Source organism: Indicator indicator, chromosome 3, assembly GCF_027791375.1.
Source record: "Indicator indicator isolate 239-I01 chromosome 3, UM_Iind_1.1, whole genome shotgun sequence".
Taxonomy (NCBI): Eukaryota; Metazoa; Chordata; class Aves; order Piciformes; family Indicatoridae; genus Indicator; species Indicator indicator.
This window is the reverse complement of record NC_072012.1, coordinates 5,328,724-5,351,571: the sequence shown is the minus strand read 5'-3', so window position 1 is coordinate 5,351,571 and position 22,848 is coordinate 5,328,724. Positions and strand designations below refer to the sequence as shown.

General features: G+C 48.8%; 1 protein-coding gene across 1 annotated transcript in view; it reads left to right on the top strand.

Moving 5' to 3' along the window:
- LOC128981000 (potassium voltage-gated channel subfamily KQT member 1-like) overlaps window positions 1-22,848 on the top strand; it is a 354,965-nt gene that overhangs the window by 170,465 nt on the left and 161,652 nt on the right. The gene's annotated exons all lie outside the window — the stretch shown is intronic.

The window sequence follows — 22,848 nt, the reverse complement described above, 5'->3', positions numbered from 1 at the left end:
CTTTAGAATTACAGGGCACCATAATAAAGAATAATATCCTCATTTTTGCAAGGGGGTTGATGAAGTATCCTGTGGCTGTTGTTCAGAATTAACCCTTTACCTGCCACACAGACCTGGGTCTTGAGTTTTGAAGGGATTACTTTTGTGTTGGAGCCAAATCACACAGCCTCTGCACAAGGCCTGGCAACTGACAAGGTGTTTGTCATACTGGAATTAGTGAGTGAAACTGAAAAAGGAGTAGCTAGGAGACTTTGTAAATAGCTACAGGTGATACATCACTTAAGGATTGTGATGCTTTTTTTACTCCTGTGCAGTCAACTTTGTCTTGATTCTGCCCCTCCTCCACTGTCTTCTCTCCAAGAATATGTCCATCTTTATAACTGTTTAGACTTACTCAGAAGTATGTCCAAGGGCCAAAGCTCAGTGAGGCTCTACTGGTTTACACCTCTGCCAAACATCCTCAAGAGCTTTTCTCAATTACAAGCTTGCTTAAACTTAGGAACCTATTTTTGGTCATTTCTGTTACCCACCCCTAAAAGCTGGTGTCCCTCGAGCAGTGGTGCCTTCTGTGGGCAGCAGCATGGCAGCAGCTTTGGTATGTGGTAGGATGTAACAGCTGAGACAAAAGTTTGTTTGAATTTAACATATTCATTGCCCTTTTCATCCTTGTCTTACTCAAATTTTCATGCAAATTTTCTTTTCACTTTTTTCTGGGGAAGTGAGGCAAAGGAGGAAAGAGGAAGGAAGCTTTTCCTTGTTCTTCAGAACTGTGCCTCTTGCCAAGACAGAAACTGAAATGAAACCAATACAATTCCTCCCTCTCTTGCCTCGTATCTGATGACCATTGTTAGGACAACACTGGAAACAGGTGACCCTGTGATGGTAAAGGACAGATTTTGTCTGAGTTTTAACTTTCCTGGCCAGTGTCAGAGAATAAATTTCACAGATAAACACGAATTATGAGAGACAGCTTTTCAAGTGGATTGTCCATTCAAAGTGAAAATGCCTTTTGTTTCAAGTTCCTTAATTCATCAAAGGGAAAATGCCTTTTGTTTCAAGAACTTTAATTCACTTTGGAACAGACCTGTTCCTGCCTGGCCTCCATACATGTTTTAGATTCACACCACTACTGCATTCAGATTTCTTGAAGATGCAGAAAGCCACAGTGCAGACTTGAAAGATTAGCAGTATGTCTGATACAAGTTAGGTTACTGTGGGTGAGAAACATTACTAGTCTTGTAAATGCTTCTAGAAGCAGTTGTTCATGAATCATGGAATGGTTTGGGTTGGAAGGGACCTCCAAAGCTCATCCAGTCCAACCCCCCTGCAGTCAGCAGGGACATCCTCCACTAGAGCAGGTTGCTCACAGCCTTGTCCAGCCTCACCTTGAATATCTCCAGGCATGGGGTCTCAACTCTCTCCCTGGGCAACCTATTGCAGTGTTCCAGCACCCTCCTGGTGCAGAACTTGTTCCTCACATCCAATCTAAATCTGCTCTTCTCTCATTTCAAACCATTGCTCCTTGTCCTGTCCCTGCAGGCCTTTGCAAAGAGTCCCTCTGCAGCCTTCTTGTAGCCCCTTTCAGGTACTAGAAAGTTGCTATTAAGTCTCCCTGGAGCCTCCTCTTCTCCAGGCTGAACACTCCTGGCTCCCTCAGCCTGTCCTCCTAGCAGAGCTCATCCAGCCCTCTGACCATTTTGGTGGCCTCCTCAGGAACCTCTCCATCAGGTCCACGTCCTTTGTGTGCTAAGGACTCCAGAGCTGGACGCAGCACTGCAGGTGAGGTGTCAGCAGAGCAGATCAGAGGGGCAGGATCCCCTTTCTCTGTCTGCTGCTCTTGATGCAGCCCAGGATGTGACTGACCTTCTGTGCTGCAAGCTCACAGTGTTGGCTTCATGGTCTCCTTACTCCTCCGTGCTTATGAAGCAGAGAGGTAGACAGTCATTAGTGTGCCTGGCACTGGTCCAGCTTCATCACATGTCTATGATTCTATGATTTAATGGCTCTTTATTTGAAAGCTTTCATTAGAGTCCTGCCCAGGTGCCATGGTGTGAGCAGGATGATGGAACAGGAGGTGCCAGTGTGTGCAGGAAGTGCTGCAGTCACTGGTCTCTGATGCAGATGGCTGCTTATGCTCTGCCTCTCCAGGTTAAACCTGCTGGAAAATGGAGCTCCAGCTGACTCACAAAGCTTATCTCTGCATCAGTGCTGCCTCCCTGCCAGTGCTCAGAGGGGATGAAGCCACACAGCTTCCCTTTACCATGTTCTGTGTCTGTTGTAAGCCGTATGGTAACCAGTCTGCAGCAGGGCTTCACAACAACGTTCTCAAGACAACAATCATGCAATGGTATGGGGCCATCTTACATAGACCTAAATACAGTTGGCACAAGCTCAAACCATTGAGTGTGGGCAAGTGTCAGCTGCTGTTTTGTCTGCAGAATCAAAGCATGGTGCTTTAGCTGCCCACATGTTGTGTGGGAACTGGTGATTCCTATCTCCTGTTGTTTTGGAGAAAACAAACACAACAGAAGCAAAACATGTCAAAGGCTTTTTCTTCAGATGACTCTATAAAAACATTCAGTCATGGCAGCTTCCTTTTTGTTCCCAGGATCACAGGATGTTAGGGGTTGGAAGGGACCTCTGGAGATCATCAAGTCCAACCCCCCTGCCAGAGCAGGACCATAGAATCCAGCACAGGTTGCACAGGAATGCATCCAGATGGGGCTTGAAAGTCTCCAGAGAAGGAGACTCCACAACCTCGCTGGGCAGCCTGTTCCAGTGCTCTGTGACCCTCACAAAGAAGAAGTTCCTCCTCATGTTGAGGTGGAACCTCCTGTGCTGGAGTTTCTATCTATTGCCCCTTGTCCTATCACAGGGTGCAAGTGAGCAGAGCCTGTCCCCTCCCTCCTCACCCCCAGCCCTCAGATATTTATAAACATTGATTAAATCCCCTCTCAGTCGTCTCCTCTGCAGGCTGAACAGCCCCAGGGCTCTCAGCCTCTCCTCACCAGGCAATGCTCCAGTCTCTTCATCATCCTGGAAGCTCTCCATTGGACTCTGTCTTGTAGATCCCTGTTCCCCAGACCAAGCTACAAATGTGAAATAGAACACCAGAGTGTGAGGGAACCCAAGGTGTTCTTTCAATATCAATGGACTTTCTTCTTTCTGTACAGGGCTCTGCTCTCATATTCATGCAAAGGAAGCAGTTAGAATGCACAAAAAGGGCAAACATCTGGTATGTTGGTTTTGGTGGTGTGGGGTTGGGGGTGGGTTTTTCTGTATTTGCATCTTTTTGGCACATCAGGGCTAAAATACGTATGTTTACATAGGGAAAACAAAGTCAAGCTTCCCAGCTATCTCTGTTGTAGTGGGACAATAGAAATGACCACATCCTGCTGTCAAACAGCTTCCCCTAAACTATTTTCCCATGCCTCCTGGGCTCTCCTTCTTTAACAGCTCACTGTGTAGTAGCTGCTGCGTGCCCAAATGTGACACAATATTGGAGTCAGGAAGGACAAGATGGGGTTCAGCCTCTGAGGAGAATAAAGGAAGCAAGGGTATGTCTGACATCAGGCTCCAGCTGGTGGGGAAAAAATGATCTCCCCCTTGGAACTAGAAAACCTTTGAGATCTGCTCTTCCCTCTGGAGAATTTATTTTGCTGTTCAGTCAACCAGCAGAGTGGTGGCAGCCTCGCAGCCGAGTGCCACAGCTGATAAAAGGACAGATTTTTGGGCAAAGGCCACGTGCTGTAGGCTGGATAAAAATGCAGCTTCTTATGCTTAAAAATCTGTACCAATGAGCTGTGGTGCACCTCCAGCCCAGGCTGAGCTTTCCCACCAACATCTTCCAGTTCATTTTGTTTCAGATGCTTCTCCAAAAGGGAGCCAGAATGGAATTCACCCATTCAGACCTGTGTGGTGTTTTGCGTAAAATCGTAATTACTCTTTTTTTATCAGTTTAGAGAGAGAGAAAGAAGTGTCCATGGCTGAGGGTTAAGATGCACTCCATTCCCTTGAGCTCTTTGAGTTTCAGTGTGGGATTTACAGTGGAGAAGGGCACAAGCAGAGATTTCTGAAGCGGTTGCTTAGTAATAGATAAAAGCCTTGAGACAAAAATGTTTCCAAGATTCAAAGATAGCAGCCTCCCATTCATGTGGCATGAGCACTGTTGTGTGCAGCCTCTCTGTTGTGCCCATCCCAGCTCCATGTGGAAGTTTAAGGTAAGGAGGCAGAGGTGAGAAGAGGTTGGTGTGGGATGAAGCACCCTGTGGGTCCAGCACAAAGCATGCACTTCACAGAATCACAGAATTAACCAGGTTGGAAAAGGCCTTTGAGATCATCAAGCCCAACCTATCACCCAACACCATCTGATCAACTAAACCATGGCACCATTCCTCATCCAGTCTTATTTTAAACACTTCCAGGGACAGTGACTCTACCACCTCCCTGGGCAGCACATTCCAGTGGGCAATCTCTCTTTCTCTGAAGGATTTCTTCCTAACATCCAGCCTAAACCTCCCCTGTGCAGCTTGAAACTGTGTCTTCTCTTTCTGTCACTGGTTGCCTGGGAGAAGAGACCAATCCCCACCTGGCTACAACCTCCCTTCAGATAGTTGTAGAGAGCAATGAGGTCTGCCCTGAGCCTCCTCTTCTCCAGGCTAAACACCCCCAGCTCCCTCAGCCTCTCCTCACAGGGCTGTGCTGTGCTCCAGACCCCTCCTCAGCTTTGTTGCCCTTCTCTGGACACCTTCCAGCATCTCAACATCTTTCTTAAACTGAGGAGCCCAGAACTGGACACAGCACTCAAGGTGTGGTCTAACCAGTGCTGGGCACAGGGCAGAATGACTTCCCTGCTCCTGCTGGCCACACTGTTCCTGATGCAGGCCAGGATGCCATTGGCCTTCTTGGCCACCTGGGCACACTGCTGGCTCATGTTCAGCTGCTGTCACGCAGCACCCCCAGGTCCCTCTCTGCCTGGCTGCTCTCCAGCCACTCTGTCTCCAGCCTGCAATACTGCATGGGGTTGGTGTGGCCAATGTGTAGAACCCAGCACTTAGATATGTTACATCTCCTGCCCTTGGACTCTGCCCATCTGATCAGCCTGTGAAGGTCCCTCTGCAGAGCCCTCCTTGGATGACTGGAGAGGTATAAAAAAGCGTGGCTGCAGTTTGCAAACTAGCCTGGTTGTAGTTTCCAGACAACACACAAACCCTTCCTGGCAACATCAGTACTGGGTAAGGCTTTGCTCCTTTCCCTAGCCTGCCTGCACTGCTCAGTGTAGCTTCACACACTGTGCTTTTCAACCTGCTTTGCTCCAAGGAGGGTACAAAAAAAATCTGATTTTGTGGTGGCCAGAGGAATAAGCCAGTGTGGTCCTTTTCATGACAGCACTGAGATGCTTGCAGAAGGAATGAGGTTTCTTTCCTGACACGTGATGTGTGCCACTTGGCCGACCCTTGCTTTAGTTCTTCCACGGCAGGGTTTCAGCTGAAATTGTGGTGTGCAGCCATTGACAGATTCTTTTGAAATGCATGAAGAGGGAGACTGCTTCCAAGATGATGTTCTAGAGCTGGCCTTAGTTTCTCTTCAGGATGGGAAAGTAATGCTTCTTGCATTTCTGCTGGCTTTTTCTTTGCAAAATGAGAAAAAAAACTCCTGGTGTGCTGTGTCAAACTGCACAGCAACCTATAAATCAAAACAGGAGAGAAAAGAATCTGCAAGTGAAAGGTTAGAAGAGACAGCTGTGTTGTCTTGGAAAAAAAAGAAAGTTATTAAGTATTTTTATAATTAGATGGCAGCCTGCTTTATGTGGGATTTGCAGTTATTATTTACCTCCATATTGCCATAACTCTTTCCATACTTAGAGGCACCATGTGATAATGCTGGCAGCCAAAAGCACCCATTTGGTAGCATTTAAAAAAAAAAAAAAAAAGACAGGGACACTAAAAAGAAAACAGGGCAGCCAAGCAGAATCCTTCTCAGTCTGAGCCATCTGAGTAATGCAAGCCAGGACAAAAGCCTTGTCCAACATAAACAACTGCAGAGGGTGGGTTGTGGTGGTGGTGGTCAGCTCTCTCTTTACCAATCTGAACACTCCTTTTAAAGTTGGTGGCTAACAAGATGGAATCAGAGCAGAGGGGCATTTCCCTAGCATCTCATTCCTGCTGGGTAACAATGGAGAGCTGGCTGGTAGTAAAGCTGACTCCTGCTGTGATTACATCAGGAGTCATTAAATAGTAAATTATTTATCATGGCAGTGCCTGCAAGCAGCACCATAGTGAAAACCCTGCCAGAATTTCCCTTATAAACCCCTAATTTGTGGGTGGGGTGATGGACAGAAACAAACTACATTGAATTAAAAAAAAAAAAAAAAAGGAAAAGCTGAAAAACTGGTACACAGTTACACAGTGAGCTGGTTGCAAAATGAATCTGCTGCATTTTGGGGGGTTTCAAGAATAAGTCTGAAATAAACCCAACAAATGCATTTGTCAACAAAAAAACCTACTGTGGCACTAAGGTGTTTGTGGGCTGTTGCCCCCAGCTCCTTAAGGACTGAGCCATTCCATAGCATCAAACCCCTCAGAAGGCTTTTTGCAAATAGGCATTTGGGTGAATTTTCTTAGGTACTAAAGCAGGCTGATACTTCTGCAAAGTAGCTGTTCCAGCTGCACTGCCATTTCTTCTTGTGAACAGAAAATGCCTTTCACAGAATCACAGAATCACCAAGGTGGAAAAGACCTTTAAGATCATCGAGTCCAACCATACCCCAGCTACCATAACCACTGAATCATGTCCTGAAGCACCACATCTACAGCTTCTTGAACACCCCCAGGGAAGGCAATTCCACCACCTCCCTGGGCAGCCTGTTCCAACCCCTCACCACTCCCTCACTCAAGAAGCTTTTCCTCATGTCCAACCTAACCCTCCCCTGGCACAACTCAAACCCATTTCCTCTCCTGTCTCTGGTCACTCAGGAGAAGAGACCAACACCAGCCTCACTCCAGACTCCTTTCAGGCAGCTGTAGAGAGCAATAAGATCTCCCCTCAGCCTTTGGGAGAAGAGACCAACACCAGCCTCACTCCAACCTCCTTTCAGGCAGCTGTAGAGAGCAATAAGATCTCCCCTCAGCCTTTGGGAGAAGAGACCAACACCAGCCTCACTCCAGACTCCTTTCAGGCAGCTGTAGAGAGCAATAACATCTCCCCTCAGCCTTTGGGAGAAGAGACCAACACCAGCCTCACTCCAGACTCCTTTCAGGCAGCTGTAGAGAGCAATAACATCTCCCCTCAGCCTTCTCTTCTCCAGACTGAACAACCCCAGCTCCCTCAGCCTCTCCTTGTATGATGCCCTCCAAACCCCTCCCCAGCCTCATTGTTCTTCTCTGGACACCCTCCAGCCCCTCAATGTCTTTCCTCTCCTGTGGCACCCAGAGCTGAACCCAGTGCTCAAGCTGTGGCCTCAGCAGGACTGAGTACAAGGGCACCATCACTTCTGAAGCATATCTGAAAGAATCTTGCCTGAATTCCTCCCTCCTGGTTCTTGTTATAGAGCCTTATCATGTGTAGTACATGGTAGCACTCTTCTGTCATGAAGGTTGTCCACCACTTTCCATTCTAGAGCTCTGTTTCACCTGCTTACATCTTTGCCAAACCCCAGCCATCTGGGCTGCAATTCTCCTAGGCAGATGTCTGCCTCAGACTGAGTTTTGTTTGAAGATGGATGTGTCAGGGTGGGTCACCCCACACTGGTTATCACAGTAACCTGACCCACTGTAAGGATCCTCTCAAAAGAAGTAAAGATAAAAATGTTGATGGAAACCATCTGAGCTTCTTCTAAATTAAAGCAAGAAAATTGGACACTAATGGAACATTATCTGCCAGTCTTGAAACCCAGAGGCCTGATCCAAACTCAGTGAACTCAGCAGGAGGCTTTCCCCTGGTTCAGGCCCTGGTGTTTGATGGGTGAGGAAGCACAGGGAATGTTTGCCAGGACACAATTCACTGCCATAAATCAGATGTTCAGTAATTCCAAATCCCAAGAGCTGAGTGTGCAGATGGCAGTGGCTGCTCCCCAATGAGTGGCTACTCCCCACTGACTGCACTGCCTCTTGAGTGGGATCCATCCTGCATAGCTTGAGCTCATTTGTAGCAGTATCAAGGATTGTTGTGATTAGGCAATTGCTGCAACCTGGTTGCTTTTCTATTCTCTTGGCTGAAACTCTTTTGGTGGAACCAAAACCACCTAGCAAAGGCTGCTCATGACACCTTGGAACATACTGTGTGCGACTGGAGGCAGGGACTCACAGCCATATGCTGCATAGCAGCCTGACATCAGTTTCCAGCTACCTTATCTTTGGTAAGAAGCAAGGAGAGTGGTTTGCAGAAGGTGCAGTACTCCACTAATCACAGAATCACAGAATGTGAGGTGTTGGAAGGGACCTGCAGAGAGCATTCAGTCCAACCCCCCTGCCAGAGCAGGAGCACGCAGAGCAGGTTATGCAGGAACACATCCAGGAGGGTTTGGAATGTCTCCAGAGAAGGAGAGAAGATTCTGATTTACATTGCTACACACTGCCCAAGTGAGGCAGCAAAGCAGCTGAAAGGCCAAGGAAATGCTCAGAACTAGAGCACCCTGAGCTCTCTGCCACTGCAATTGCATTGACAGCTGTGCTGCAGTTGGGAGGTTCCTGTGAGTGCAGATATCTGGCAAGCAGCAGGCACTGCCATGCCAGCATACCCTAGGAGGCAGCAGCAGCCCACGTTCCTCTGCTGCAGCTCCAAACAGCAACCCTCTGCAGATGTCCTGCTCTGCCTTGCCATCAGCTGCCCCTTAATGATAGTTTTCTTACTGACATTCAAAGTGCTTAGTAGCTGCAACCTGCCCGTGCTTTGTGCTCTTTTCTCACCCTATGTGTCTGGAGGCTTTCTAAAGCCACAAGCAGCAGGAGCACTTGCCTGTGAAAGGCTAACCTTGGAACCTCTAACAAGGCTGAACGGGCACCACACAAAGAGCACCAACATCTTGGTGCAGTGGTCACTTTCACAGAACCACAGAATGGTAGGGGTGGAAGGGACCTCCAGAGAGCATCCAGTCCAACTCCCTGCCAGAGCAGCAGCATCCAGGGCAGGTCACACAGGAACACATCCAGGTGGGTTTGGAATGTCTCCAGAGAAGGAGACTCCACAACCTCTCTGGGCAGCCTGCTCCAGGGCTCTGGCACCCTCACAGGGAAAAACTTTTCCCTTCTGTCCCTCTAGCACCTCCTCTGCTCCAGCTGGCCCCATTGCCCCTTGTCCTGTCCTTGGACATCCCTGAGCAGAGCCTGGCTCCATCCTCCCCACACTGCCCTGCACATCTTTATCCCCAGGAATGAGGGCACCCCTCAGGCTCCTCTGCTCCAAGCTGCAGAGCCCCAGCTCCCTCAGCCTGGCCTCACAGGGAGATGTTCCACTGCCTTCAGCAGCTTTGTGGCTCTGTGCTGGACTCTCTCGAGCAGTTCCCTGAGGTCCTTCCTGACCTGAGGGCCCCAGAACTGGACCCAGTATTTGCAACCGAACAGAAGAAACAGATGTTTTACCTGCTCTTGTTTCAAACTTCTGTAGTACCAGAGAAGGAATATGGTCCTCGATGCATACCCAGAAACCGAAGCACAGCAGTCTTGTCCTAGCACCACCACTCATACCTGACATTAATCTGGGCAAGTCAGTTAGAAACCATTTTTTGAAGGGCAGGACTGCATCTGAAGAGCATAAAGCCAAATACCTAAGTATGGTTCCCATGGAAATGGGATATACATCTTCAGAGGTGAAGGACTAGGCAGGCGGGACCACCGCAGTGCCCTGCGGGTGTGCATTTCTGACCTGTCCCTTCACCCTCACTAAATCAGTGGACAACTGCCTCAGGGTAGCAGCATGTGTGCAGGGTGGGGACAGACAGCTGTGAGGCTGGGGAGATGGCTGGAAGACGAAGCCCAGGCTTGGGAAATGGTGGTTTGACAGAAGAGAAGGATGGAGGAGAAATGTGGAATCGCTCTTGCTGGAGGCAGAAACTGCAAACAAATCAGATTTTCTCTGAGTCGTTTGGAGCCTGACCTCCAAATCATGCTTCAGGTGAGACCTTGCTTGAGCTGGGTGCTGAAGCCTTGCATGGCTCTACCTCAGTTAGCAGCGTTTGGGTGCATTGTAGCCGGTACCTGGCTGGGCAGCTGACCAAGGGGTGTGCCTCTGGATGGCTCTGGTGGAGATTTTGTATTTTTATATTTCCATCAACTTTTTTTCTGCCTCTCTGTTAGATTTTATCCATTTTGTAGAGCCTAGAGAGCACTTCCAGCACTCAGTGAATGCTGGATATATTGTTATGATTTCTGACTGCAGCTTTCCCTGGCTACTGTCACCTTTCCTCCTGAACTCACTGTCCAGAGGGAAAGATCCACAAACCAAAGCAGTGCTTCTGATGGTGACAGCAACATTTGTTTCCAACCCAAGCTGCATGGTAACTCTCAACTGTGGAGTCACTTGCAAGTGGGCCAGATCCTGGAGTCCCAGTGAAGTTTTACCCTGAGTGAGATGACAAATGTAGACTTCATCATCATCCTAGAATGGCTCAGGTTGGAAGGGACCTCAGAGCTCATCTCCTCCAACCTCCCTACCCCAGGCAGGGACACCTCTCAACTAGTCTCAGCTGCTCAAGGCCTCATCCAGCCTGGCCTTCAACACCCCCAGGCAGAAGGCAGCCACAACCTCCCTGGGCAGCCTGTTCCAGAGTCTCAGCACCCTCAGACTGAAGAACTTCTTCCTCAGCTCCAGTCTAACCCTGCTCTCCCTCGGCTTCAAACCATTTCCCCTGTCTCTAAACACCCTCATGAAAAGTCCCTCTCCATCAAAAGTCCCTCTGCATCAAAAGTTCCTCTCCATGAAAAATTCTTCTTCATGAAAAGTCCCTCTCCAGTCTTCTGGTCCTGTGGTAAAATATCTGCTTGGGGGGTAAGATACTGAATGGTGACAGGAACTACTCTAAAGATAACACAACTTCAGCCTGTAGGGATTAGAGCACTCCCTGTGCTGCTCTATGATTTCCTTCCTTGGCATGTGAGGCACAAATGAACCACTTGTATTTGGAAGGGCATTTTTCATCCCCAAAATAGCTTTTCTGTGTTTACTTAATTTGGCTGGGCAGGCTGAGCACAGCCTGAGCTGAGGGCAGCAGCAGTTATGTCATTCAGCAGAAAACTCCCTTGAGTGAGCAGAGTCCCTTTTCAGTTTTGTTTTTCTTTTTTCTCCATCTCCCCTTTTCCACTAAGGCTACATGCACAGAAGAGCAGTGAGGCTGGGGAGGGGTTGTGTGAGAAGCAGCTGAGGGAGCTGAGGTTGTTCAGTCTGGAGAAAAGGCTGAAGGGAGACCTCATTGCTCTCTGCAGCTACCTGCCAAGGAGGTTGGAGTGAGACTGGTGTTGGTCTGTTCTGCCAAACAACCAGCGACAGGATGAAAGGAAATGGGTTTGAGTTGTGCCAAGGGAGGGTTAGGTTGGAAAAACTTCTTGAGAGAGTGGTGAACAGGCTGCCCAGGGAGGTGGTAGAGTCACCATCCATGGGAGGTATTCAAGAAGCTGTAGATGTGGTGCTTCAGGAGATGGTTCAGTGGTCTTGGGAGTTGGGTTATGGTTGGACTCAGTGATCTTAAAGGGCTTTTCCAGCCTTCATGATTCTATGGTTCTAGGATTCAGTGATTCTGTGATTCTATGATTCTGGTGTCCTAAGATTCTATGGATCTATGATGCAGAGGGAGGTGACAAACCAGAAGTAAGCTGTAGCCAGAGAAGTTCATATTTTTAAATACACCCGGGCAAAGCCTCTGTATACTCATTAGAATTGCTTGTTCTTGAGGTCATTGATGTCAGGGCAGGAAGTGTACAAAACAGCAGAGGACAGAAAAGTGGAGACACTGTAGAACACACCAGCAGATCTGGCACACAGATGCCTGCCTCGATATGCCCCCAGTGCCAGCTATGGATCCCACAAGTGCCCACATTCTGTCTGTGTGTAACAACTCCTCTGTGTGTAACACCCCTAAGAGCAGCAACTTCACCAGTAGGAACAGATTGTTGTGGTCTGTTTTATACAGCAGAGAGGTGCCCTTAGAATGAGTCCTTGTAGAAGAATGCAGAACCATGACAAAGCTGTTAAAATATCATGATCATATTGATTTCATCTTTAAAGGGATGGCTCAGAGATTACACTTCTCATTCATGATTTTATTTTTTTTTTTTTCATGTATAATTGGCTGCCTCCAAAAATGTCACAGTAGTGGGTGTGTGTGGGGGGGGAAAGTTCATTTTACTTGGCACTATTTCCTGTTGCTATTCCTGTGTTCATTTGGCTTGGCTCAGGCAGGGAAATGCTGCAGTCTGAAATAGCTTTTTCTCTGTTGACATGAGCATGGAACGAGAGGGAGCAGGCAGAGTGCAGCAAGCTGGACTCAGCAGCGAGGGAAATGGATCATCTATGGCACCTTCTCATCTGTTGACCTGCAGCTGTGATCTGCTTCATTTCTTCATTGTAATGGCACAGCACAAAGGTGTGAAGGATGCTAGGCAGTAAGTTAAGAATAATGAGAGGAAGGGAGAGTAAGAAGACAGGAATCCTAGAATGGCTCAGGGTGGAAGGGACCTCAGAGCTCATCTCCTCCAACCTCCCCACCATGCCCTGGGACACCTCTCAACTAGACTCAGCTGCTCAAGGCCTCATCCAGCCTGGCCTTCAACACCCCCAGGCAGGAGGCAGCCACAGCCTCCCTGGGCAGCCTATTCCAGAGTCTCACCACCCTCAGACTGAAGAACATCTTCCTCAGCTCCAGTCTAACCCTGCTCTCCCTCAGCTTCAAACCATTTCCCCCTTCTCCTGTCTCTAGACACCCTCAGGAAAAGTCCCTCTGCAGCCTTTCTGGAGGATCCCTTCAGGTACATGAAGGCAGCTCTAAGGTCCCCGTGGAGCCTTCTCCAGGCTGAACAACCCTCAGCTTGTTCTCATAACAGAGGTGCTCCAGCCCTTGAATCATCTTTGTGGCCCTCCACAAGGAAGGGGGGACACTGAAGGACACAATTTAATCTCTGGAAGATAAAGTTGAAAGGAGATCACTGTTAATCTGTTGAGATCTATTTAGGAAAAATACAGCCTGTTGTTTTCCAGACCAGACAGACCTCCCTCATTGACTGTCCCTTGGTCTGGACTGAGGAGGGACCTCTCAGTTCTCACACATGTTGAGCTGGGCCCTTGAACCTTCACCTCGTGTTTCCCCCTAGCTTGGTCTGAGTTTTGTTCACTTCTGGGATTGTGCTGAGGCTTCCACTGAGCTCCAGGTCCTGAACTGGCCCTGCCGGTCTGATCTCTAAATAAGTGACCACTGACACCAAGCAGCAGGAGAACAGCCAGTTCAGAACACAACAGTTCCACTGGAACTGCCAGGATGCTGCTGCATGGGGCCATACTGTGCAACACTTTCCCCTCTCCATGTCATATCTGCTCCCCACTTGCTGCCCAGCACACAGCTTGGCATGCAGGTCTCACCTGGCAGGAGGCAGCTAACCAGCAGCAGCTCTGAAGCAGGGTGATGCTGATGGTCAAACCTACGTGGCTGGTGTCTTGCCATGGCCAGTGCCTGAGTCGTAGCTGTGGTCAGGTGGTAGCTCTGCTGCAAAGCTCTCCAGGCTGGGGCTGCAGCTGCATGCTGTAGAATGCTTTATTGGTTCCTTGTGCATCTCCTCCGTGGCTGGGCCTTTCCTCCAAGTCCAACTCAGAGGGCTGTCCTTGTAGTCTGAGTTGTGCTTGTGTGGCTGCATCTGGTGCTTACAGAGAGGAAATCCTGAGTGCTTACAGGTGTTCAGTACAAATGCTTGAAGGCAAGGGAAAAATGAGAAGCATCTTAATGACAGTTTGTGGGCAGTGCCCTGATTCTGGAGGTCTGCTTTGCTGTCTTAGCCACTCTGGTCTCCTACTTTGCTTGATTTCTGCATTCTTACTGGACATTATTTCTGGAGAGAAAAAAATGGTTCTTTACCTGCCTCCTTGCACTCCCATGGGGCTGACAACCACAGGGGAGCAAAAAGCTCTGTGCAGTGAAAGAAAGGTGTCTGGAAGCAGATGTTAAAGACCAGCAGCAGGAGGCTCTCTGCTCGTTTTGCAAACCAGGACACCTTGTTCAGTCATAAACAGGAAACCTGGGCCAGGTTTGCAGAGCTTCATGCCCAGGGCCACTCCTCACAGAAGCTAAGGCTGGGTGAACTTGTCAAGATGAAAATCACAACACACCCCATGACTGCACATCGTTGGGACCTGCTGCTAACCACATCTCTCAGCAGGGCTTTCTGCTTCTCTTCTGGTAAAACTGGCTGTGCATAGAATTGAGGGCCAGGCATAAAAAGAAATCCATGTCAAAAGGTGAGCATAAAGAAAACTTCAAAATGTGTTGTTCAAAGCCTACTGCACTGAAGTCTGCTGGATTGGTCTGACAGCCTGTGATAGGAGAGACAAAGTTTGTGGGCTTTTTGTGTCCTTGTGACCTCCAAAGGTCATCTAGTTCAACCCTCCTCCAGTCAGCAGGGACATCCTCCACTAGAGCAGGTTACTCAGAGCCTTGTCCAGCCTCACCTCGAATATTTCCAAGCACAGGGCCTTAAGTACCTCCCTGGGCAACCTGTTGCAGTGTTCCACCACCCTCCTGCTTTCTCTTCTCCAGGCTGAACACCCCCAGCTCCCTCAGCCTGTCCTCACAGCAGAGCTGCTCCAGCCCCCTGATCATTTTCATGGCCCTGCTCTGGACCCTCTCCATCAGGTCCATGTCCTTCCCATGCTGATGGCTCCAGAGCTGGACACAGCACTGCAGGTGAGGTCTCCCCAGAGCAGAGGGGCAGAATCCCCTCTCTCCATCTCTGGCCACACTGCTTTGGATGCAGCCCAGGCTGCCATTGGCCTTCTGGGTTGCAAGTGTCCATTGCTGGCTCCTGTCCAGCTTCTCACCCACCAGCAACCCCAAGTTCTTTTCTGCAGGGCTGCTCTCAATCTCATCCTCCCCCAGCCTTGATTGATACCAAGGATTGCCCTGACTCCTAGATGCAGGACCTTACACTTTGCCTGGCTGAACCTCACGAGGTTCTCCTCAGCCCAGCTTTCCCAAGAAGATATTTGTGCCACACTTAATTCTTTTAACATTTTCTTCAGTGGAAATCAAGATGCAGGTCTGAGCTGTTTGCTGATACCTACAGTTTCTGATGGCTCGCCCCTGTGATATACCTGATACTGTGGAGGGGGGTAAAAAATAACACCAGCCCAAACCCACATTTTCTAAAAAAATAATAAGTTAAAAATTATAAATTCAAATGAGCCTTGAACTGAAAATTCTTCAGGATGCTTAATTCTGAGGTCTTTTATTCTTCTCTCTGTGCTCAAAACTGCCATCAGGACTTGAGGAAGTGATGCCCAGTTTTATAGTTCATCAGCTTTTTATTTTGTCTTCTGTTTTGCCAAAGCTTTCTCCGCCCTGTGATGGAGGACAAATGCCAGCAGTATGAGCCAGAACTTGTAAAACAGCTTCATAGTTGACAGCAAAACAGCTTTTTACTTCTCTGTCCTTTGGGAAGGGTGTTCAGCTGTAGTATTGACAGGTATTTAAATGACCACACCTGCAATACTGTGTCCAGTTTTGGGCTCCCCAGTTCAAGAAAGACAGAAAACTGCCAGAGAGAATCCAAGGGAGAGCCATGAGGATGCTTAGGGGACTTGAGCATCTCCCCTGTGAAGAGAGACTGAGAGCCCTGGGGCTGTTTAGCCTGGAGAAGAGAAAACTGAGAGAGGATCTGATTAATGTCTATCAATATCTGAGGGGTGGGTGTCAAGTGGAGGGGGCCAGGCTCTTTTTGGTGGTGCACAAGAATAATGCAAGGAACAACAGGTACAAGCTTGAACAGAGAAGATTTCACCTCAGCATGAGGAGAAATTTCTTTACAGTGAGGGTGAGGGAGCACTGGAACAGGCTGCCCAGGGAGGTTGTGGAGTCTCCTTCTCTGGAGACTTTCCAACCCCACCTGGATGCACTCCTGTGCAGACTCCCCTGGGTGATCCTGCTCTGGCAGGGGGGTTGGATTGGATGATCTCTGGAAGCCCCTTCCAACCTCTAATGTACTGTGATACTGTGAATTTGCCACCTTTGTCTCCACACAGGCAGCTCACTGCTAAACCCTCCCCACCCTGCACCCTCCAAACCCTTAATGAAGTTTGTTGTCCTTAAAATAGCAGCTCCCTTTGGAACACCTAATTGCTGGGTTCCTCTTGTCGCTCCCGCCTCTGACTGTTGGTCAAAACAAGCTCTGCAAAGAGAGCAGCCCAAGTGTCCCTGTGCTCAATGGGGACCTGTGTCTGCCCTCTGCTAGGCTCGCAGCCTTCACCACTCCTGTGGCCCAGCAGCTCGGCTCCCTGCTTTAACCACAAGGCTCCCTTACAGGCAGCAGAGCCTCAGCTGATGGGGACTGTGAGATCACAGAATCACAGAATTAACCAGGTTGGAAAAGGCCTTTGAGATCATCAAGCCCAACCTATCACCCAGCACCATCTAATCAACTAAACCATGGCACTAAGTGCCTCATCCAGGCTTGTTTTAAACACTTCCAGGGATGGTGACTCCACCACCTCCCTGGGCAGCACATTCCAAGGGACAATCTCTCGTTCTGGGAAGGATTTCTTCCTAACATCCAGCCCAAACCTCCCCTGGTGCAGCTTCAGACTGTGTCCTCTTGTTCTGGTGCTGGTTGCCTGGGAGAAGAGCCCAACCCCCACCTGGCTACAACCTCCCTTCAGGTAGTTGTAGACAGCAATGAGGTCTCCCCTGAGCCTCCTCTTCTCCAGGCTAAACACCCCCAGCTCCCTCAGCCTCTCCTCACAGGGCTGTGCTCCAGACCCCTTCCCAGCTTTGTTGCCCTTCTCTGGACACCTTCCAGCATCTCAACATCTTTCTTAAACTGAGCAGCCCAGAACTGGACACAGCACTCAAGGTGTGGCCTGACCAGTGCTGGGCACAGGACAGAATGACTTCCCTGCTCCTGCTGGCCACACTGTTCCTGATGCAGGCCAGGATGCCATTGGCCTTCTTGGCCACCTGGGCACACTGCTGGCTCATGTTCAGCTGCTGTCACCCAGCACCCCCAGGTCCCTCTCTGCCTGGCTGCTCTCCAGCCACTCTGTCCCCAGCCTGTGGCACTGCATGGGGTTGGTGTGGCCAATGTGCAGAACCCTGCACTTAGAGATGACTGCGTTTCTGTTTGAGCTGAGTACTATCTGCACTTATTTATTATTTCTGTGTTTATTTATTGCCAGTGTCAAAGGACAGGCTGCACTTTGGCTGCCTTTTCATCTTCTCCCAAGTGCTGCCTCCACACTTTGCTGCCCCTGCACGGAAATATTTCCACCCTTCTAAGTGCACTTGCTGGTTGTAACTAAATCCTTACAGGCAAATTGCAAAGCTACTGGTACAATGTCATAATATTTCATAGCTTATTTATAAATATTATTGCAGGGCAAATACATTTCTGCTGAGTACTTAGTCTGCTGCTAATAAATAGTTTATTTAAGTTTGTAAGAACAGTGACATTTCACTGTGAATATCTTTGGCCTTTTAAAAACTCTTAGTGCAAAGTGGAAAGTGAAAAATAAACTGGAAACAACCCATGCAGCAGATCTTTTGAATTTTTTTTTTCTTCCCTACGTTTTGGCTCTCTTAAATGGTCTCTCTTGTCACACTGCCTGTCTGTGTGTTTATTTAATGTGTATTATTTGACATCTCATTTAGAATCCTAGAATGGCTCAGGCTGGAAGGGACCTCAGAGCTCATCTCCTCCAACCTCCCCACCATGCCCAGGGACACCTCTCAACTAGACTCAGCTCCTCAAGGCCTCATCCAACCTGGCCTTCAACACCCCCAGGCAGGAGGCAGCCACAGCCTCCCTGGGCAGCCTGTTCCAGAGTCTCACCACCCTCAGACTGAAGAACTTCTTCCTCAGCTCCAGTCTAACCCTGCTCTCCTTCAGCTTCAAACCATTCCCCCTTGTCCTGTCTCTAGACACCCTCAGGAAAAGTCCCTCTGCAGCCTTCCTGCAGGATCCCTTCAGGTACTGGAAGGCAGCTCTAAGGTCCCCCCAGAGCCTTCTCCTCTCCAGGCTGAACCCCCCCAGCTCCCTCAGCCTGTCCTCACAGCAGAGCTGCTCCAGCCCTTGCATCATCTCTATGGCCTCCTCTGGACTCACTCCTTCTTCTGCTGGGGACACCAGACCTGGACACAGTATTTAGCACATCATTCTCTCTTCTTTTCTCTCTCATAGTTGCAGACAACTGAAGTAGTGTTTGAGCAAGTTGCCTGTCATGTCAATAGTGGCAATTAAATCCCTTTTGGGGTAAGAATTCTGATTGAGGGGATGGTGTTGTTTTGTTTGTGCCTTTTTTTTTTTTTATGTTTTGGGATGGATTTAGATTTGCCATTATTATTTTTCTTGTTCTCCATTTTAAAAGGTTGGAGTTCAGTTGGATTTTTTAAATAGCAGTATGAAGACAGAGTCCAGAATGGAACAAAATATTTTCTAGCATGCTTATTCCATGTTAAACTTGTGAGAAATGCTAAAGAAAAGAGGCACCAAACACTTCTTGTGGAAAAATCCAATCCTGTAGCAGTGACTGGCAGGAGCACGTGGCTGCCAGTGCCAGGGCAGTCAGGGAGTTCTTGGTTGAGGTCTTACTGTTGGGATTGTTTGGATTTGATTTTGACAGCTCAGAAAAGGTGTTAACTCATAGTTCTATTCATAGAAAAACTGAATTAGGGTGCAGAATAAATGCCAAAATCTTCTTTCCTTTGCTTCCCATAAACTATGTCCTTTTGGGAAGGCTCAGGAGCTGCAAGGCAGCTGAATTTATCTGGGAGTGTGTGGAAGCCAACCACATTGCATGGGGGAAGAAAGAAACGTTCAAGTGAAATCTCCAGTGAGGTTTTAAAACAACCCTGCTCTGAAATAACATTCCCTGCAACTCTAAAGATGGTCAATACCTCTCCTGGCAGATGACTCCCCACCAGTCTCTGCCAAATGACAAGCCATGGCCAGGCACTCCCCAGGAGTTCTGGGAACAGGCAGAGAAAAGCCTCAGCAAACTCAGGCAAAAGCTACAGGAGGGGAAGTATTTGAAGTGAAGGGAGTCAGCTGGAACTTGGTCAAAGACTTCTGGTGTAAAGAACTTGGAAAACTTTGTACATATCTCAACCAAATCCTACATAAGACCAGAGGGAAGGGAATAGGCCTCCCATGTGCTTTTTAGAAGACAAATGGTGGGATTTCCAAGAGCAAAGCAGGGAATTCCCTGCACTTCCTTAGAGGTTTCTAACAGCACAGGTGCACTCTTCTGCAGCATTTGACTGGCACATTCTTTGGCTATTTAAAGAGTTTGGGAGGAGAAGACAGCTCTTCTGACTTGGATTTCTTGGTTGTGATGCTCATGGATGAACTTCCCCTCCATTCATGGATTTCACTTCAGGACACAATGAGTTTGTCTTTTCAGTTCCCTATCTATGAGATGTTTGTGTTTGGTTTTGTCTCTTGGAAAATGTCAGCTGACTCTCTGAGCCGTTCCTTTCTTCACTTCCTTCCCAAAAGCAATTGTTCTCAGGTTCTTAATTGGTTTAGGCTCTGGGGTCTACCCATGGCTTCACTAGAATCACAGAATGGCTCAGGCTGAAAGGACCTCAGAGCTCATCTCCTCCAACCTCCCCACCATGGGCAGGGACACCTCTCAACTAGACTCAGCTGCTCAAGGCCTCATCCAACCTGGCCTTCAACACCCCCAGGGAGGAGGCAGCCACAGCCTCCCTGGGCAGCCTGTTCCAGAGTCTCACCACCCTCAGACTGAAGAACTTCTTCCCAAGATCCAGTCTAACCCTGCTCTTCCTCAGCTTCAAACCATTCCCCCTTGTCCTGTCTCTAGACACCCTCAGGAAAAGTCCCTCTGAGCCTTCCTGCAGGATCCCTTCAGGGATTGGAAGGCAGCTCTGAGGTCCCCCCAGAGCCTTCCCTTCTCCAGGCTGCACACCCCCAGCTCCCTCAGCCTGTCCTCACAGCAGAGCTGCTCCAGCCCTTGCATCATCTTTGTGGCCTCCTCTGGACTCACTCCAACAGCTCTGTGTCCTTCTTCTGCTGGGGACACCAGAACTGGAGGCAGGATTGGAGGTGGGGTGAATGTTCATCCCAATCCCCAATGAGCAATAAGGATGGCACTGAAGGGCAAAAAATGAATATTCCCTGGTCTGGCAGTGTCTGCAGTAAAAGCCAGTCAAAAGACCATTCACTTTCAGCCAGATTCATACAGATGATCCAGAAGCCCAGACTCCTGATGTGCAGCAGTCAGGAAGATTGTGGCAATGTTCAACATGAATGAGGTCACCCCTCAGGCTCCTCCTCTCCAAGCCCTCAGCTCCCTCAGGCTCTCCTCTAAGGAGGATGTTCCCCTCCCCTAATCATCTTTGTGGCTCTGTGCTGGACTCTTTAAAGCAGTTCCCTGTCCTTTCTGAACTGAGGGGCCCTTCCTCTCAGGATGCTCAGAACAACCTCTCAGTGTTAGTACACAATTCATGGTTCTGAAGCATGTCTTCACTGCACGTACACAACCTCAGAGCTGCCAGAGGAACTGAACTGCCCCTCTCACTATGCAGTAAGGGACTCTGAAGGCCCTGGCATTGCAATGTGCTGCCCGGGGAGGTGGTGGAGTCACCAACCCTGGATGTGTTTAAAGGTCATTTGGATGTGGTGCTTGGGGATATAGTTTAGGGGTGACCCTTGTAGAGTAGGGTTCTGGGATCCTGAGGGTCTTTTCCAACCTGAATGTTTCTGTGATTCTGGGGCTGTAGCAGTCTGGCAGAACTTGCACTGGTTGCTTTCCATCAGATCCTCAGCTTTCACCCAGCTGACATCACACAGGATGCATGGTAGCCACCTTGTCTGTAACCAAGCTCCAAAGAGTGTTTGATTCCTTATTTCTTCCTGTGTCCTAGCATGATGTCATTTTCTGGCAGAGACAAGGTCTGGGAAATACAGAGCTGGATGTTTCCAGCCTGGTGCACGGCTAGCAGCACGCATGGTGTGCAGGTTGTCTAACACAGCTCTGCACCTTCTTGGGTTTCACATTCCAGTACTGCTGCAGTCAGTGGAGCTGCACCAGTGCTGAGAGGTGTTAGGAGCTTTTGAGCTTTTGCTGCAGAGGCAAAGAAAGAAGATTGAGGCAGGACAGGGTCATGGGCAGGAGCTGCAAAGAAAGAACACTTATAAAATGGTTTGGGTTGGAAGGGACCTCCAAAGCTCATCCAATCCAACCCCCTGCAGTCAGCAGGGACATCCTCCACTGGAGCAGGTTGCTCACAGCCTTGTCCAGCCTCACCTTGAGTATCTCCAGGGATGGGTCCTCAACTACCTCCCTGGGCAACCTGTTGCAGTGTTCCAGCACCCTCATAGTGCAGAACTTGTTCTTCACATCCAATCTAAATCTGCTCTGCTCTCATTTCAAATCACTGCCCCTCATCCTGTCCCTGCACGACTTTGGGAAGAGTCCCTCTGCAGCCTTCTTGTAGCCTCCTTCAGGTACTGGAAGGCTGCTCTTAGGTCCCCCCAGAGCCTTCTCTTCTCCAGGCTGAACACCCCCAGCTCCCTCAGCCTGTCCTCACAGCAGAGCTACTCCATCCCCTGATCATTTTCATGGCCCTCCTCTGGGCCTGCTCCATCAGGTCCATGCCCTTCCTGTGCTGAGGGCTCCACACCTGGATGCAGCACTGCAGGTGAGATCTCACCAGAGCAGATCTCTCTTAACAGTCTGCAGGAAAACCCAAAGCCAGTATGTTCAGGTTTGATGAGAACTGCCTGGAGCTAAATCTCCCCAGCTCATCTTTTCTCTCTTTTTTTGGATGTTCAGTTTGTTGGGGGTTTTTTTGTTTGCTGTCTGTACCTGTGGCTTGGTGTCAATGAAAAATGTTCTGTTCACCCAGAAAAGGGGAACATTTTTCTTGATACTAAACCCTCTATAAATACCTGGAATCCCAGGATCTTAACCTCAGGGACAGCATGGAAAAGGCAGTTTAGAAATCTTACTCTCAGTCCTGCAGCAGAACAGAGCTTCCTTTCTCTGCCTCTGGGTTTTTAATAGACACCACCAGTTGAGATGACTGTCAGCACTTTCTTCTGGTAAGACACAATTTGGCTAAATATATTTTCTCTGTGTGTGTAGCTATAAATATCTGCAGATACAGAGGACACACTTTCTGTAGCAAGGCAGGTTCCATTTCTGGCTCATTTTTGGGTTTATTCACTCTTAGGTTGCTGTAAATTCTGCTTTATTTTTGTTCTCCCGTGTCCAGTTGTGGGACACTTTGTGCCATGATTTTAGACATAATGCTTTTTCAGTTCCTACCCCTCTGGAGATGAAGAGGTAATTTCTGGTTCTTGGATCTCCAGCTTGCTTAGGACACAGCAATAAGGCTGCACTTTGTGGTTTAGAGTAGACCCTTGTGTCTGGACTTGATGGCTGGACCACCTGATGGGTAATGAACTAGCTAGATGGATGGACTCAGAGGGTTGTGATCAATGGCTCAATGTCCAGGTGGAGACCAATGACAAGTGGAGCTCCTCAGGGATCTGCACTGGGTCCAATGATGTTTAACATCCTTGTCAGTAATGTGGGCAGTGCCATCGAGTGCACCCTCAGCAGGTTTGCTGATGACACCAAGCTGTGTGGTCTGCTGGACTCACTTGAGGGCAAGGATCCATCCAGAAGGACCTTGAC